The sequence below is a fragment of the Pyrgilauda ruficollis genome, unplaced genomic scaffold, assembly GCF_017590135.1.
Source record: "Pyrgilauda ruficollis isolate IOZ18807 unplaced genomic scaffold, ASM1759013v1 scaffold4, whole genome shotgun sequence".
Classification (NCBI taxonomy): domain Eukaryota; kingdom Metazoa; phylum Chordata; class Aves; order Passeriformes; family Passeridae; genus Pyrgilauda; species Pyrgilauda ruficollis.
Genome location: NW_024525489.1, coordinates 9955664 through 9971837, shown reverse-complemented (window position 1 = coordinate 9971837; position 16174 = coordinate 9955664).

The window sequence follows — 16174 nt, the reverse complement described above, 5'->3', positions numbered from 1 at the left end:
AAGGTTAAAAGCCTCCCATTCTCTTCTCACATATTAAGAGAGCTGATATCACATTTCACCTGCCTGTTGTGCTAATTTCCCACATATTTATGGGCTATGCTTCTGCCAGAGGGAAAGAGAAAGAAAAACCATACTAACTTAAATCCTATTTTCTTATCATGGCATCATGTTCAACTTAACCTCAGCTCAATAGTCTCCCTTTTTTTTTCCTAATGAAGTTCCTGATTGCTATAGACTTCAAGCTGATCAGAGAACCAGCAGAGGTGAGGAATGATAACATTTCTTTGCCCTGTTCTGGCATGTAGAGATTTCTGTTTCCCTCTTCTCACCCACCCCAACCCCCAGTCAAAAAAGACAAAAATCACCCATATTTCCCTTATTCAAAAATGAGCTCATTACCAACCGTACCAGCCTGAGTAAGGGAACACTTGAGGTAAGGGAATGCCATATACACCATATGGTGCACGTCTTGTTGCAGCAGTTTCCAAGCGTACAGTACAGATTGTACAATCATCTTCATAAAGCTTAGCCAGAAAAGCACATTTCTTTTTATTGAACAGCCAATGTTATTTCCGCCAAGAAGAAACTGTTTCCTTGGCTTTGGAAACTAAAAACATTCCTGAAATCATTATGAGGTGAGATGAAAACAGGATTAAAGGAAAATAAGTGGCACATACTGCCAGGAGCAATTTCCAATAAAATTTATACCAACTGCCCTGGGAAGGAGATGGCCGAGGACAGAAATTTTGTTTTCTCTACATCTGGCTTACACATTGTTTTAGAAAATTCTGTGAGCAGAAACTGGCCAAAGCTTGTTGAATGTATAGAGGTAGGACTGTTAACCAGATCTTAATGTCAGAAGGAAACGTCCATGGATTTATGGATCCTTTGATAAACAGGCAGGAGAGAACAGTTCTGTGAAAAGACGGACTTTGTTGCTCACTGAACAGCATTCAATTAATCACCTGAGGAGCTGAGAGAAATACAATAATCTCTACTTAGCCTTTTAGGATGTTTGTGCATTGCATAATTAGAGTGGTGTGTTTGGAACCTCTCCTAAAAATACTGTGCCCTTTACTGTCAACAACGGGCATGAGAATATGTTGCTTTATGCAGGATTATTTGATCTAGTATCATGCTCCTCTTCCAAAAAAACTGGAAGTTACATTGGACTGAAACCTTTGATACTTTTTTCCAAGTACTCAATTATCCCAGCCACCAACACCTCCTATTACCACTGATAACAGTGCCAATTACTCCAAAACAGATTAAATTATGCTTTATGTTCTCTCTTCCTGAAAATAAACTTAGGGGAAAAAAAAAAAATGTCCCTTACAGCTTGACAAAACCGCCAGTACTTTATCAAGTACTCACACATTCACACTAAGAGACTTCTGCTGGTAATGTACAACATCTTAATCACTTGAAATATGCAGTGGCTCAGAGCTGAATGTTCAGTCCAAGAACCAAACAGGTGCCCTTGTCCTCCCCCTCACTGAAGTAGCCAGAGATTTACTTTTATTCCATTTCTGCTGCTGATTTATATTTCAGAACTTCAAAAAACAAACTACATTCTGTAGTGGAGGGCTAGATCTTAAATCACAGACATAAAAGACAGAAGAACCCATCTTTTTGACAAGTGCAAATAAAGTGTCCTAATAAGAGATTAGTCAGATATTAAGCTGCTCTTACTTGATGTCAGTCAAAATACCCCATTACTCAAGTTAACACTTCACAAGAAAGCAAGAATTTTATGGTTGTTAAGTAGTCAGTACATCCAACATACAAACATTCATGTTTTCACATAAAATTGGGGTTGATCCGTATTTTTTGAATTCAAGTCTCAGGTATATTATTTTTGTCTCTTAGTATATTCCTGCTTTGGCTTTCCTTTCTCTACAGGTTGATTACTTTTTGTTTATAAATACATTTACGTAATGTTTTTAACTAGATCATAGTCATCTGAGAAAACTGCAAGTAGGAAGGTTATTAAATGATAAAGCTCCAATTTCTGTAACTTTCAATTACTGAAACAAGATTATGTGAGTGCTACAGGGAAAACATAATGCAACAATTAAGAAATGCTGTATAGAATATTTTAGCATCTCTGGGAAACACAAACTTTCTCTGGATATTCCAGAGCACTGGCAACCTTCTTTTACCTTAGAAATTTCAGTGGACACTTTGAGGTTACTTCAGAGGACACTTTCCCAGAAAACAGAAGGCAAGTCTTAATGGGATACTTCAGGTTTACACTAAGGTATACTAACAAATTTAAAATTAGAAACACAATGGGGACATGGAGAATCTGTTAGGGAAGAACATTTAGTTTCAAGAATTTGTGACCTAATGGAATCCGCAGGAGAAGGCTACCAAAAGAGGGAAGTTCAAAGTGTTGCTGCAATGTCAGCAGGATGTGCAGTACAAATTCTAGGAGGATGGGGACAAGAGAGCAGTTGGGACTGGGGATCAGGGCTGGGGTACATTAGGCTCCATATTCAGCCACAACTATCATCAAAAGACCAAAGCAGGCACTAGAAAGATGACAGCAAAAGAGGACAGGTTTTACTGTCAGACCTCTTTTTGCTCCCAATCCACTTAGGCATTTATTTTGGGCATCTTACTGGGTTTTTTTTCCACCAGACACTCGTATCCTGAAAATTCCCTCACTAGGAAAAACTAAATCAAAGAAAATCCTTTTCAGTCCCTGCCTTGAGCCTGCTACCCTTCCCTGCTGACAGCAACAATAGTTTTTGATGTGGGAACTTCTGAAATATTCCCTCCCAGTAGCCAGTATATGCCAACCCCTAGCATTAGCTGTTTCATACACACACACCTATCAGAAGACTCTCAAAGATCTTCTTTTACCTTGAGTGGTAACAGCTCCACTGATGTGGATTTTGCAACAAATTCTATTATTTAAGAACATGTTAAAAAAAAAGGAGAAAATTAAAAAAACAACCAAAACCCCAAAAAAGGGCAAGATAACCCCTAAACCATCCCCCCAAAAACAAAACAAAAAAAATCCCAAACCAAAAACCAATCAAAAAACTCCACACAGTAAACAGAAAATTATTCCTGTTCATTGTAAAGAGATGGCCTAGTCTCTTTTAAAGAAAGTAGTTTCAGGAGCAATACTCTGGAAACCAAGAAAGTTACTGCTAGTAAGGACAGATAAATAACACAGTAAGTGTTCTGATTAAACTCCAAGTGCCCATAGCAACATCACTGTTTCATATTTTTATTCAATGAAGATTAAAAAAAAAAAAAAGGAAAAAAGGAGAATTAAGCATTAGCACAGCTAGCTATCGTTAATATAATAGCTGCTAAAAGGACTCTTGTCACAGTTCAGTGTAGCCTCTCTCCAGAAGAGTGGCACCTGTCACTTACTGCTGGGCAGATAACTGAACAAAGAGAACTCAACTAAAAAAATGAATCAGCACAGCCTCAATCTCTTTTGTGGTATGGAGGGATCTTTTCCATAGTGAAAGCACCAGTGACTACCCCCAGGTCACACACAGAAGAAGTATAATGACATTAGCATCGAGAGGAGTGGGGTAGGGAAAATAAAAGGACAAGAAAAAATAAATAGAGCAACATTCCTGATTATGTTAAGGTGACAAACACCTTACAGCTTCTTTTGATATTCTGTGGATTACAAACTAATAGAAGCACTTTCCTCAGTTTGTATTCATCATGTGTCTGAGCTGAGGCTCTCTCTGCAGCCCCCAGGATCACAACAGTAGAGGCCTCCAGAAGCAGCTGGGGACCACATTGCCAAATGATTCATTCTTGGGCCTGGAGCAAAAGTCACTTCAATGCCAAGAACTGCCAGGGGGCCTGGGTTTGTGATGTTTAGCATTGCAGTGTTGCTCTGTACAACTGCTGCATTACATGAAAAGGAAGAGGACTCAACATCCAAGAAGCTCCTTTCAGATTTATATCTATGTCCAAACCATTAGTGTTCACACCCAGAGCAGTGAAGGCTTAATGACTTCTCTGGACTGATCTTCCTGCATCTGGGTCAGTCCCTGGCATTCTGCTGCACTGCATTTCCAAGGTTTTCTTTGTGACAACTTCTTGTTTCCTAACATTTTAGGGGCTCCATCATGCATCCCTATCCCATTCCTAAAGGTTTCCCCTATCATTCTGTGTCATTCCTTTCATTCCCTTTAATCACTTACACTGTCTTGGAAGAAATTATGTAAAGGTGAAAAGGGACAAGAGCTGTGATCATAGAATCACAGAGCAGTTGAGAGTGGAAGAGAGCTCTGGAGGTCATGTTGTCCATCCCCCTGGTCAAGCCAGCTCAGAGCCAGCTGCTCAGGGTCATGTCCAGGTGGGTTTTGAACACCTGCAAGGATGGAGACACCACATCCTCTCTGGGTAGCCTGTTTCTATGCTTGGTTACACTCAAAGTGTTTCCAGATGCTCTAATGCAGCATCTTCTCTTTGTCTGTTACCTCTTGTCCTGTCCTTGGCACCACTGAAAAGAGCCTGGCCTTGCTCTAAAGCAAGCCAGAACCAGGTATAATTGTCTTGCTGTTCAACTGATAAACAATTAGAAGCATGATTGAAGCTGAGATCATACTAAACAGTGGTATGAGATCATGTTCTTTGCTCTTTTCTTGCTTTGTTTTTTAAATTCAGGGGGGTTCTACTGCCTGGCACAGTCTTAGCAGGATGGGAGTATTCATTAGCTTGGATGATTAATGTAAAGAAAAACTGTCCAGTTTTAAATAGAACCCTTGTAACTAATACTGTAATATTGTTTGTGGGCTACCAGCTGGAACTCAGGAAAGAAATCTGAGCTAGCGAATTTATTGTTTCAGTTCATTTAAACTTCTAGGAAAACTACCACCAGTCATGTTTATGATCACCACTATTTTGGATAAAGGAGCTGCCCATCCATCTATGTGTGTACACACACAGCAGCAGTAACTGTGAGTGAAGCATGCTATCATGTTCCTGGAACTTGCTTCTCTGCAATCTACTTAGGGTTTTCTGCCAGCAATGAAAAAAGAAAAAAGTATTCCACCAACACCAAATTCAGAATTCTAATAAATAAATAAATAAATACATAAATAAATAAATACCTCAAGAACACAATGGATTCTAAGACCTAAGACCACAGGGTTAGCTTCAGAGAATACCTAAGGAAAGCCATTTGACCTCTGCCCTCATGCTGAGCTGTCTGGAGAAATATGCCAGTCTAGCAGCTGTGGGGAAAGACTGCAAGATATAGAAATCTGCATGTTTGGGACCTAGCACATCCCACTTCTTTAACAAATGCTAGTGGTCATGCACTGTACAGCTCATTTTGGGTACATTAACAGCATTTAAATACAGGAGACTATTTGCCCAGAGACATTCACATGGAGCTATTTTGAAGAGATTCCCCCACAATATCATAGAAGAGATATCAGTCAGAGGCATGGCAGGATGCAAAACTAACACACCCCGCAATGAGAAGGAAAACCACCCACTGAAATCCATCCCCAGCAGCCAGGGCTCAGCCAGCATGTGGGTGACAGGCAGCCAGGCTGGCCTGAGAGTTGGCTGCCTCAGCAGCTGCACATCACCCACGGGATCCACGCCACTTTCTCTGGCAGCAGACAGAGAGCCAACAAAACAATCACATGCATCACTTAGAGCTCTCTGTTAAGAGCCACAACAATGAATGCAGGAAGCTGGTCAAAATTTTTCCAAGTTTTCCATGAGACTGGCACTTCCTCTGATTGGTCTACTGCTGTTTGGACACTGAGAAACAGCTGTTGTGCTCCAGAATGGAGGTGCTCCCACACCACTGCAAAATCCAGAGTCCCTGTGCAGGGACTTGCCTGCTGTCATCGTTCCCTTCATGCTGCTCAGGCATGACGTGCTCCTGCAGAGGGGGAGTTGTGCTATGGAGTCACCGGTGTCTATTTCTGCACTCCATTTAACACAGTGTTAGGTCCTCCCTCCTTCTGGGATGAAAAAGCTCCACTGTGGGTGCAATTGGCATTATTCATGTTGTATGTGCAAAACCCATGTCTTCCCCATATGCAGAGCTTTCTGTGCTGCCCATTCAGAAAGGGCACAAAGAGAAGAAAGGTGAAGTAGAGCAAGGTAAAGACACCATCAGCCCTTGGAAGTTTTGGGAACATAGACATATGGATGCTTTCACAGGGGCTGAACGCTACACAAGAAAAAAAACCCACTCATTCTTCTGTGAAGGGATGTGGGAAAGCAAATCATTTGCTATAGTGCACCCATAGCTCTCAGAAACTGAGAGATGTAGAGCTATGTAAGTAGGGTAGAGGAATCCAGATATACAGTGGCAGATGAGGCCACCTCAAAGCTTTTGAGAAATGCAGTGAGAATTTAACTTTTCCAAGGATGAAAATGTAAGCCTCTAACAGGGATATAGAACTCCAGCTATGGAAAGAAACAAGATAAAGATAACAGACAGAAAAAGAGGAGAGATCAAGAGAGTAGAATTTGCTGTTTGCAAGGGAGACGGATGGTTGCTGTATTTCTGCACATAAGCTTCTTCAGAGGCTCAGATTTCCAGGCTCCTAAGCACACTGAAGACAGCAGAGAGAATCACAAGCTGGTCTTTTGCCTCACAGTCGTTTTACTGGCAAATGCCCACTTTGCCTAAGCCTAAAGTCTGCCTTGAGAATTTTGTTGGCTAACACCACCAAAACCCACAGCACAAAATAATAGCACATGGGCATAAACAGGTGCCACGTTACTAATCAGAGGAAAAATGTCCAGAAACCCGGGGTTAGTCTCAGTTCTTTGCAGAAAACCAAATTAACTTCTGTCAAAGCAGGTGTCAGTGAGAAGGAGAAGGGACCCATTAATGACCGAGGCCGGCAATCAGCCATCACACGGCCTCACAATGTGTGTCCCTAGCAGGATGCTGGGAGCAGTATCTTACCCTCCTGCTAAGATACTTCCTGTAGAAATTGGTTAGTTCACAGGGCTCAGAAAGCAATTCCATGCTTCAATCAAGTCATAAAAAATATGCTAACTCCAGCTGCAACATTAGTGTTTGTAAGCACATTCCTACTGACAGGTAGTCTGCATTGAAATGTGCCAACATGTTCCTTGTGCTCAGCCAGAAGTGACAAGATGCAGATAATCGAGGCAAAACAGGACCATTAAAAACAAGCACACCCATCTGTCAAATAACAATAAAAGTTGTACTAGCTAGAAGTTTGCACAGCATTTGCTTTACTTAGTAGCAAAATGGTTTTCCACAACAAGATAGTATTTTTTTTTCCATCCTTGTTGTTTGTTTATTTTTTTCTTTTTCTTTCTCCCTCACCACCTAGAGATGGTCTAAGTAGTCAAAATTGATTACTTCAAATTTACGCCTTCTTTTCCACAAACATACATACTTTGTCAGGCTAATTAGACAAAGTTGTGTGCTTTGAATTGGAAAAAAAAAAAATTCCAATACATTTCCTCGTCCATCTCCCTCTGTTTGTCAGGCAGGAGATGTGAATGTAGAAATTTCACACTGTCATATTAGTTGGCTAAATAAACCCAGATAAGTCTTGAAAAAGCTTATAATGTTAAAGAACCAGAACCCATGAAGAATATTTCAAATTTAATTCTTATTGTTTGTGGTGAACTCAAACACAAAATTTGATGCCAAAAATTTTTTTGTTTGTTCCAAGTAGTACTGCACTGCAACAGAAAGCCACAATGATGTGGTTGTTACTCCCAAATAAATATTTCCTCCTTTTAAGGACATATAATTTCAGATCTTGTCTACAGTGCTCTTCTGCAAGAGAACGTTAGACTTCAGATTTGTCAAACACAGAACTTCTGATAGCATTAGTTTTGTTTTAGTTATGGAAAGAAAAGACTCAATCTTCCTATAGACACATGCAAATGACAATCAATCACTTGAAGTGTGATTACACAGCTACAGATGTGTAGATAATAGGTTCTCACATGTTAATTTTGTTCCCCTCAGACTATTTCTGATTTGGAATGAGATTTTTCAAGCTGAAATAAGTTTTCTGGGGGCAGGGATTTCAACAAAAAGGAAAAAATAAGGCAGCCTTGATAATTTCATTAAATGCAGCATGATTTTTTTTTCTTCATAATGTATAGGTTTAAATGTCTTTGCAAACATTCTAGTTTTTAAAAGGACAGGTGTCACTTCAAGTAGAACATACCGAGACCTTCTGTAACACTTCAAAGTGACAGCTTCCAGCCAATTTTATGCCACTCAGATAAGGTAAATTCCCCTCCACAAGTGGACAGGCTGTTTGCTCCTTTTGGGAGAGGCTAGTAACAAAACAGATCAGCAAATCTCTCCACTTACTCAGCTGAAAACCACGGAGAGGGGAACAAAAAGCCAGCCCAGAATTCTTTAGCTACCTGCCAGTTCAGGCTGTCATTTACCCAAGGCAGGAGACCTGGTCTCTGCTCTTCCCAGCTCAGACACGTTACCAGAAAAGCAGCTCCTGCTGGTCGTGCTCACTCATTTGCTCTCACCAGCCTGGACATCTGCCCATTTTTAATGGTGCATGTGCAGTAACAACCATAAGCAAACTTCAGAGCAGCCAGGAGATGACAGTGACTTGCCTGAAGATTCAGGAAACAGTTCACGTTGTTAGAAATATAGGTAGTAATTAATGGGAATAAACGGTGTATTAAATAGATATGAACAAAATAAACCGGGGAGGAAAAGAGGGGAGGAGGGGAATTCCTTTCATTCCCTTCAGGTTAGAAAAACCAGCCTGGTGATGAACTACGAAACCGCGACAGATGGACATTTGCATCAATGGAGGATTGAAGCTGCACGGGGGCAGGTGGCCGACAGCACCTATGCCCAAAGTTGCCAAGTGATGGCACCAGATAAGATGCCTATCTTAGGACCATTGGCACCTTGAATCTGAATACCCGAATCCAGGAAACCAGGATGATGCCTATCTCGGGACCACTGGCACCTCGGACCTGAATGCCAGGATACGGGAACCCAGGAAAAAGATCATTCTATTTCCAGACAGAGGTTTTTGTGCAGCCCAAGACAGAGAAAGAAACCAGCTTGAATATGGAGAACTCTGAAAGAAACAAAAGACTATTAGCCGCGAGCAAAATAAACTGTATAAGAACTGCGTCTTCGAAGGAGTTGGTGTGGACAAGGAGGTCAAAGCACCCGTGGATCTTTCCTCTCGTTCACCTGCATCACTTCCCAGGGGTGATACGCTGTCCGTTTTTGGTGGTGGCGGTCAGACTGTTTTCACAGTCACAAAATAAATTTTGGTTTTCATATTTTTATTGAAATTGGCTGACTCGCAATTTTCATTTATTGTTGCAGTGTACAAGAATAGGACAGTGTCTCTTGTGTCTGTCTTGTGCTTGTCATGTAGTCACTTATAAAGGATTTACTCTTTGCTTACCACTGTATAGGCAGGGCAGCATAAGACAATATAAAGGAACTAAGTGCCACAGCAAACAAAGGCAGCTGCTGGAATGCAGTGCATCAAGGAAGCCTCAGGTCCCAACAAACTGCAGAAAACTGAAAAAGCAAGGTACTCATTGCAAAGGGAGCATCTTGCACCTCCCCAGGACTTTCCTATCCCATGAGACAGTGGTTACAATTGTCTGTGTTCATGCTCCTGAGGAGCTGAGTAAGAGAGAAATCCTGCTGTGCGCTCACCTCTCTTCCCTTCTCTCCTGTGGTTGTGGAGACATAGACCTCCTCCCATGTGAGACCTCTGACTTGGTGCTTTGGGAAAGCCCTGTTTCCCTGGCTCTGCAGCCAGTGACTGAGATTGGGTATTCGCCTGCAACGTGGCTTTAATCTTCCCCAGATTCAATGGTCCCACAGGTAATATCACTGTGAACTAACTTTTAACTGCAGGTTTCTTGTTTAACAGAAAGTCAGAAACATAAAAATTACCTGTAATCTCAGGGGAAATGTGGTTCTTGATTCCTTGCACTATGGTTTGCAACAGTGCTACACAGATCTGTTATTCAACATATGGATCTTGGCTCAGTTTCAAAGTCATGGTGACTTTCTGTGCCACAATTCTGTAAACAAACTGCAGTTGCCTATTCATCAGGCTTTGCAGTTTCATAACACAGCAGTGAAAGCTCTACACTCAGGTCACCTTGTCTCTTTTGGGTAGAGAAAATCAGACACAGAGTCTATAGTCTGTGAAAGAAAGGTCCACATTTCTAAATTTTCATTGCACACACACAAAAAAATAAAGAAACAAACAAAACCAAACAAAAAAAAATACAAACCCAAAACCAAAACAAGGGTTCTGATACTCTAAATTTTCTGCAGCTGCTTTGTATGGCTAGACTTCTTGCTAACCACATTAGCATCTTTCTTTCTGGCTCCTCTACAAACATGTCCCAGAAGTGGTAAGAAATTACTTTTTCGCATTTCCATCAGGAACAGAAGCAGATTTCAAACTTGAAAATTATCTTGCTGGTCAAGTATCCAGTGTTCCAACTGATGTGTGGAAAACTACCCAATTCACTTGGTCAGCTTACAAAGAACCTTCATCCCTTCCTCCAAATGATACAGTCACAGCTGGATTTCCTACTTGTTTATCTTAGTAACTTTATAGACCTGACTGAGATTTCTCTTCATATAGCAGAAAATACTGACAGAAATAGAGGAAGAAAACTAGGTAAAACACAGTTTTTGCAACAACAAAGGAAGTTGACAAAAATGCTGCCAGAGTACAGGGTTTCTTTCAGAAACAATAAATCAAGACTCATAAGTGAAAGTGATTACTTTTTCAGTACAGCTTAGGAGACTGCCTAGCACAATAATTTAAGAATTTTACTGCTAGTTTGGTTTACTGCTTGGCTATAAATCCTGTTTAAACAATCCTAGAAGGATTGCTGCAGACCTCAGAAGCACAGGGAGCTCCAAAACAAGACACCTTCAAACACAGGAAGGTTGCAGGCTCCAGTGCCTGCCACCCCTAGAAGCTTAATCCACAAGGGACATTTCAGAAAGGGTCTTTAGGTCTTAACCTATTAGGTTCCTAGAGGTTTATTAAAAAGGTGTAAGGTCAACCAGTGCCTAAATATCCATTAATTGCCAATGTTGGATTTATTGAATTTCAGGAGCTTTCTAGCATGTCAGTCTGGCATGTGACATTATCGAAATTCAGCTAAGGTCTAGGTTGAAATCGAAACCAAGAGAGTTAAATGCATAAATTGAAAAATCAATCAATCTCAGCTGGATAATTTGCAACAGATGCTTTACACTGATCCTTTGCTACGGGTGGCATTCTCAACATATGCTCTAAGAATGTAGGAGGTTAAAAGAGGTGGAGAAAAATCATACAGATTTGTATTATCTTGTAATAAGTCAAGGAATTACATATTCATTTACCATAGCAGTACCAGAAAGCAGTGATGGGCTAGGATCTAGTCTCTTTTATCCTGAATTCGTCTATTAAAAATAAAAATCTTTTCATAAATTGAGAAAAAAAAAACCAACCAAACAATCAAAGATTCCAAATATCTCCTTATGCTCATTGTCTCTATAAATAATAGTGATAACAACAACATACAAGCTTAAAAAATGCCAAGCAAATAATTTCCTAAATTAGCATTTAGAGAGTTCAAGGGACATAATCAAATAAAAAACGGTATTGTCACAGCACAGATGGATACAGTGTGAAATACATGATGTCTTAGAGAGTGAATCAGTTAGTCACTGGTCCATTTCTGTGCCTGTGGTACAAAAACATTCCCAGGGACAAGTTGTTTCACAATGAAAAAAGCAAGTAATTTAAAGGGAAATGTCCATAGTGTAGAGCTACACAGTGCCTGAGCTGTAGGTAAAGGTTTCAGAAGCAATTGATATGGAATTATTTTTCTCAAGTGAAACCAGTGGGGCAAAAATAAGGTAAGGATACTAAGTTAAAAAGAGAGATGCTAAGTTAAAATAGAGCTAAAATAGAGTTAAAATTGCACACTGAATGACCCCTGTGTTTTTCATCCACAATGACAACTGTGGCTAGCAGTGGCTTTGATCTCATTTTTGAGGCCTGTAATTTAGACATTAACATATTATCTTGTCATCTGGTGACCCTTATGGATGAATCAAAAGACTTAGACAGTTCTGAGACATAACTCATCATGCTTACTATTGACATCTACCTTACTGAGTGCTTCATCTACTAAAGCTGAACGCAGCTGCATCACCAAAGTGTATTCCTCCTCACCAGTCATAAAGGATTGCATATGGAAAACCCCTATACAGCCATCTAAGCCCCACATGTTTGCTCAGGTTTAAGGAAAAGCCACAATTAGTACATGTGTTGGCTGGTGTGAGTCACTGGGCATCACAGGTGTCTGTTCCACCCACAGCACAGGAGCAAAGAGCTGGGACCGGCGCTAGGGCACAGGTCTAGTCCTCTGTGAGCTCACGTGAAGTTTGTTCCTAAACATATATCTATGGACAAAGGGTGAAGAAGACAAGCAGGACCAAAAAACCACATCAGACAACATCAATTTGAGATAAAATTATTTTCACTGATGTCAATGAAAACAGAGTTTGGCCAGTTGGTAAAGTGCCTGAAAGTCTTACAAATGAAGTGCTTTTTTCAAAATGAAAAAAGATTGTTAAGAACCAGCTATTGCACACCTGAGAATTTACATAGCAGCTGAATTTTCAAAGTCATTTTTTGTCCAAAAATCCCATAGTGGGATCATTACGAAAAAAAAAAAAAATAAAAAAAGCAAACAAAAATCAACCCACAAAACACCAGAGCATTTAGCAGCCCATCTGCATTCAGTATGCTGAGCACATTTGAAAAATCAGACCTTAACATATTCTCTCTAATAGGCTCAAAATGTATTTTTTGAAGGAAATGTGCTTGATGTTATGTTCATGACAGAAGTAACAGGGGAGAAAAGTGTAATCACAGTCATTTGAAACTGGGTATCTAGTATGCCAAAGTACACCTGATTATTCTTCCTGTTATTCACCACTTTGTCTCAGGCTGTGCTTGCGACAGATACAGTCATCAAAACAGTGATTTTTGTTTTGATAGAATCTCTGTACTAGAGAGAGAACAGAATTAAAAATAAATTGTTAAAATACATATGACATTCTTCATGCAGGGCCATGAAAGACCTTAGAGCTTCAAATTAGGAGGGAAGGATGGAATAAGAAAAAAAAAAATTTAAATTTGGAAAATGATGTACAGGTTAGAAAGATATGAATTTGTTGGCCAAGAAAAATCTGTTCAGGTATGTCTTTTAAATTTATGTATGTGAAGAGCCCAATTTAAATAAAATTCTCTTCAAAATTTTCTCCCACATTCCTTACACAAATCCTTTTTCTTGGGCAAGAATGAACGTGTTTTAATTTATTTTTCTACCTGTTATATTGCTGGCTTTTATTTAATTTTTCTTGTCTTGATTGCAGGATTAGGTAAATAAGTCCCTCTCTCTGCAGGAATCCATTCCATGTCATGGTTTTCCTGAACAAACAGGAAAACTGATGCTCAAGTCTGGCTCTCAGAATACTTAAGCAACAACTTTTAAAAGTATATTTTAAATATCAGAGTGAAAAAAACCCAAACAAAACACACCACAAAAATAAAGGTTAAAAACCCAAACAACAAACTCCACAAAATCCTGCACAGTTTTGTCTTGATTCAGTTGAAATGCACAAAGAGTGAATAATATCAAATGGTCCTTTATCCAGCTGCACAGGGACCATGGACGCATGAACACACGGGAGCACAGCGCTTCTGAAATCACGTGGTTAGGAAAGAATTTTATTATTTTTTTAAAGATGGTCCACAATAGTTCAGAAATGGGAGAAGGGAGCCTAAAAATAGGCAGTGCTACAAAAGGTAGAGTATGCCACACTAAACTCTCATCTGATCTTTAGAGTGATGATTTCTGAATGCTTATGGCTAACAAGACCTAGTATTACCTACTGTTTCTTCACAGCCACCTTACAAGACCCCTCAGCTCTACAAAAGAGAAGTGGTTTCATTTGAAACCTTTCCTCATCGAGATGTGGATGCAAGAGCAGAGAATTCAGTCTGTTTCCCCACAGAGGAGAAAGAGAGTCCATCTGTCACAAAGCTTTACTGATATCTCTTTCTGGCCTGAGTGCAGCCCTGCCAGAAGGGACCACAGAGCCCACTGCAACTTATCACCATGTCAGGACTTGCAACATTTACTGCCAGAAAAAGCTCAAGTCCTTCCTTCTGCCTGCCAAGAGCAAAAACTATCTTCCATATACATCTACTTACAGATAAAATACATATATATACATAAAATTTATCTGTGTGTGTGTATATACATATAAATAAATAAATAAATAAATAAATATATATATAAAATCTTTGATAATCTTTGCTGGAAGTATCAGCACAAAGGCTGATATGGCACAATTGCCCTTCTTTCAGTCTCCTGGACATGCATAATGGATAGACATGGTGAATAACAGGCAAAAAAAAATTAGAATTGACATAAATTAAACTATATGAATTCAGGTGATAGAAAATGACGTTGTTAATGGCATCCCTCTGAAGGAAGCTATCACTGGAAGCAGAGGTCCTGCTTGGCCACGGATATCATTATCTTGACAAATGGGTTGGATGATTTTGCTTAAAGAGAAAGGAGGGTAGATACTTTTAAAATTACAGCAGTAATTCTAAAGCTGAATGGCAGTTTAAGGCTTTGTCCTCACCTGCAGCATATAATTGAGGCACTATCATTACCTCATTACCTAAGCACTCTGCTGCAAGCTTGGAAAATGTCCTCTAAAGGGCCACTGACACTGCTTGAAGAGTTTTGAGGAAACATTATATTTAGGGACAAATATATTTATTCACAACATTTATTATGAGTGTTCTTACTCAAATGAAAGGACCATATTGCAAGCCACAAGCAGCAGACAACAAAAGCAGCATGAATGAAAATGCACAAAGTGAGAGCCATGACAACACCATGAAAATTTGGCCCTGGTCATTTATTGATTCAGTTGTTCTCTCCCCAGGACCATGTCCCAAGCAGAACCAAGAGACAGCATCATATACCTGTGCCACAGCACCACTGACCCTAACCCTATTCCAGGCCTTGGGTCTCACTTAATAACATAAGTTATATCATCTCTTCCTCATCTCCAATATCGTTCATGCCATTTTTTGGATTTTAGTCAGCTCTTGCAATTTTCCACGGTCTGTGTTGTCAAAATTCATACAAAACTGAAGACAGGAACTGCAGCAGTCTGAAGAAAACCACACAGCTCTTGCACTGGTCCTGGAATCAGAAGTGTGAGTTTTGTGTGCTCCTATCAGTGCCACTGCAGAACAGGTTTTCTTTGCTTTATATGAACAGGCTTACAACCACTTGCATCTGCCTGTTGAAGAGACAGCCTCCTCCTCTTCCTCACCTAGGTGTCTCCTGATTCCCATGCTGTCCATCTGGACTATCTCCTCCTGGCCAGGTGCTGTCATAAAATGATGCTTCTCAGCCCACTTAATTGTCCTCAAGTGACAGATGGGATTTGACTATAGCTGGTAAGCCGTAAGTACATGAAGCAGATGAGCAGTTAATTAGCAATGCTAGTGTTTCTGTGCAAATAGCTATAGAAACTACATATCAAAAGATGGCCTTATCAAGCCAGTTAGTCCATCTTCTCTCTTCTAACACATTTCTTATCTCATGCAGTACATTAAAAGGTTTGAGTTCCCCTGCGCCCAATAAGCTACTTTTAAAATCTCAAAGTTTCTATCAACTTTCCTTAGGAGACTATTTCACAGTCTAATGAATCTTGCTGTCAATAAATCTTTTCTCTCTGTTCAGCCTAAAGATAGTTCTTGAAATATTGAGTAGGAAAGAAAAAAAAAAGGGAAAAATCTGATAACTCTGTAGAACAATTTCTAAAAATGGTACTGTGCCTTCATGTTTCCTAGGACACATTAGCACTTCTGTAAATGGTTGTATTAGAAAAAGAATCAGTGCAGTTTTCTCTTGGGGGTAAGTTTCATTTAATCCTATCACAGAGCACAAATCTAGGTATTCTAATAAAAAAAAAATAAAAAAAGAAAAAAGAAAAAAGAGAGAGACAGAGTATAGGGTAGAATGGAATGGGGTGATTCAAGGAAGAAAAGCAATGCAGTCATAATTTCTTATATTGCAGGCCAAACCCCAATGGTCAATGCCT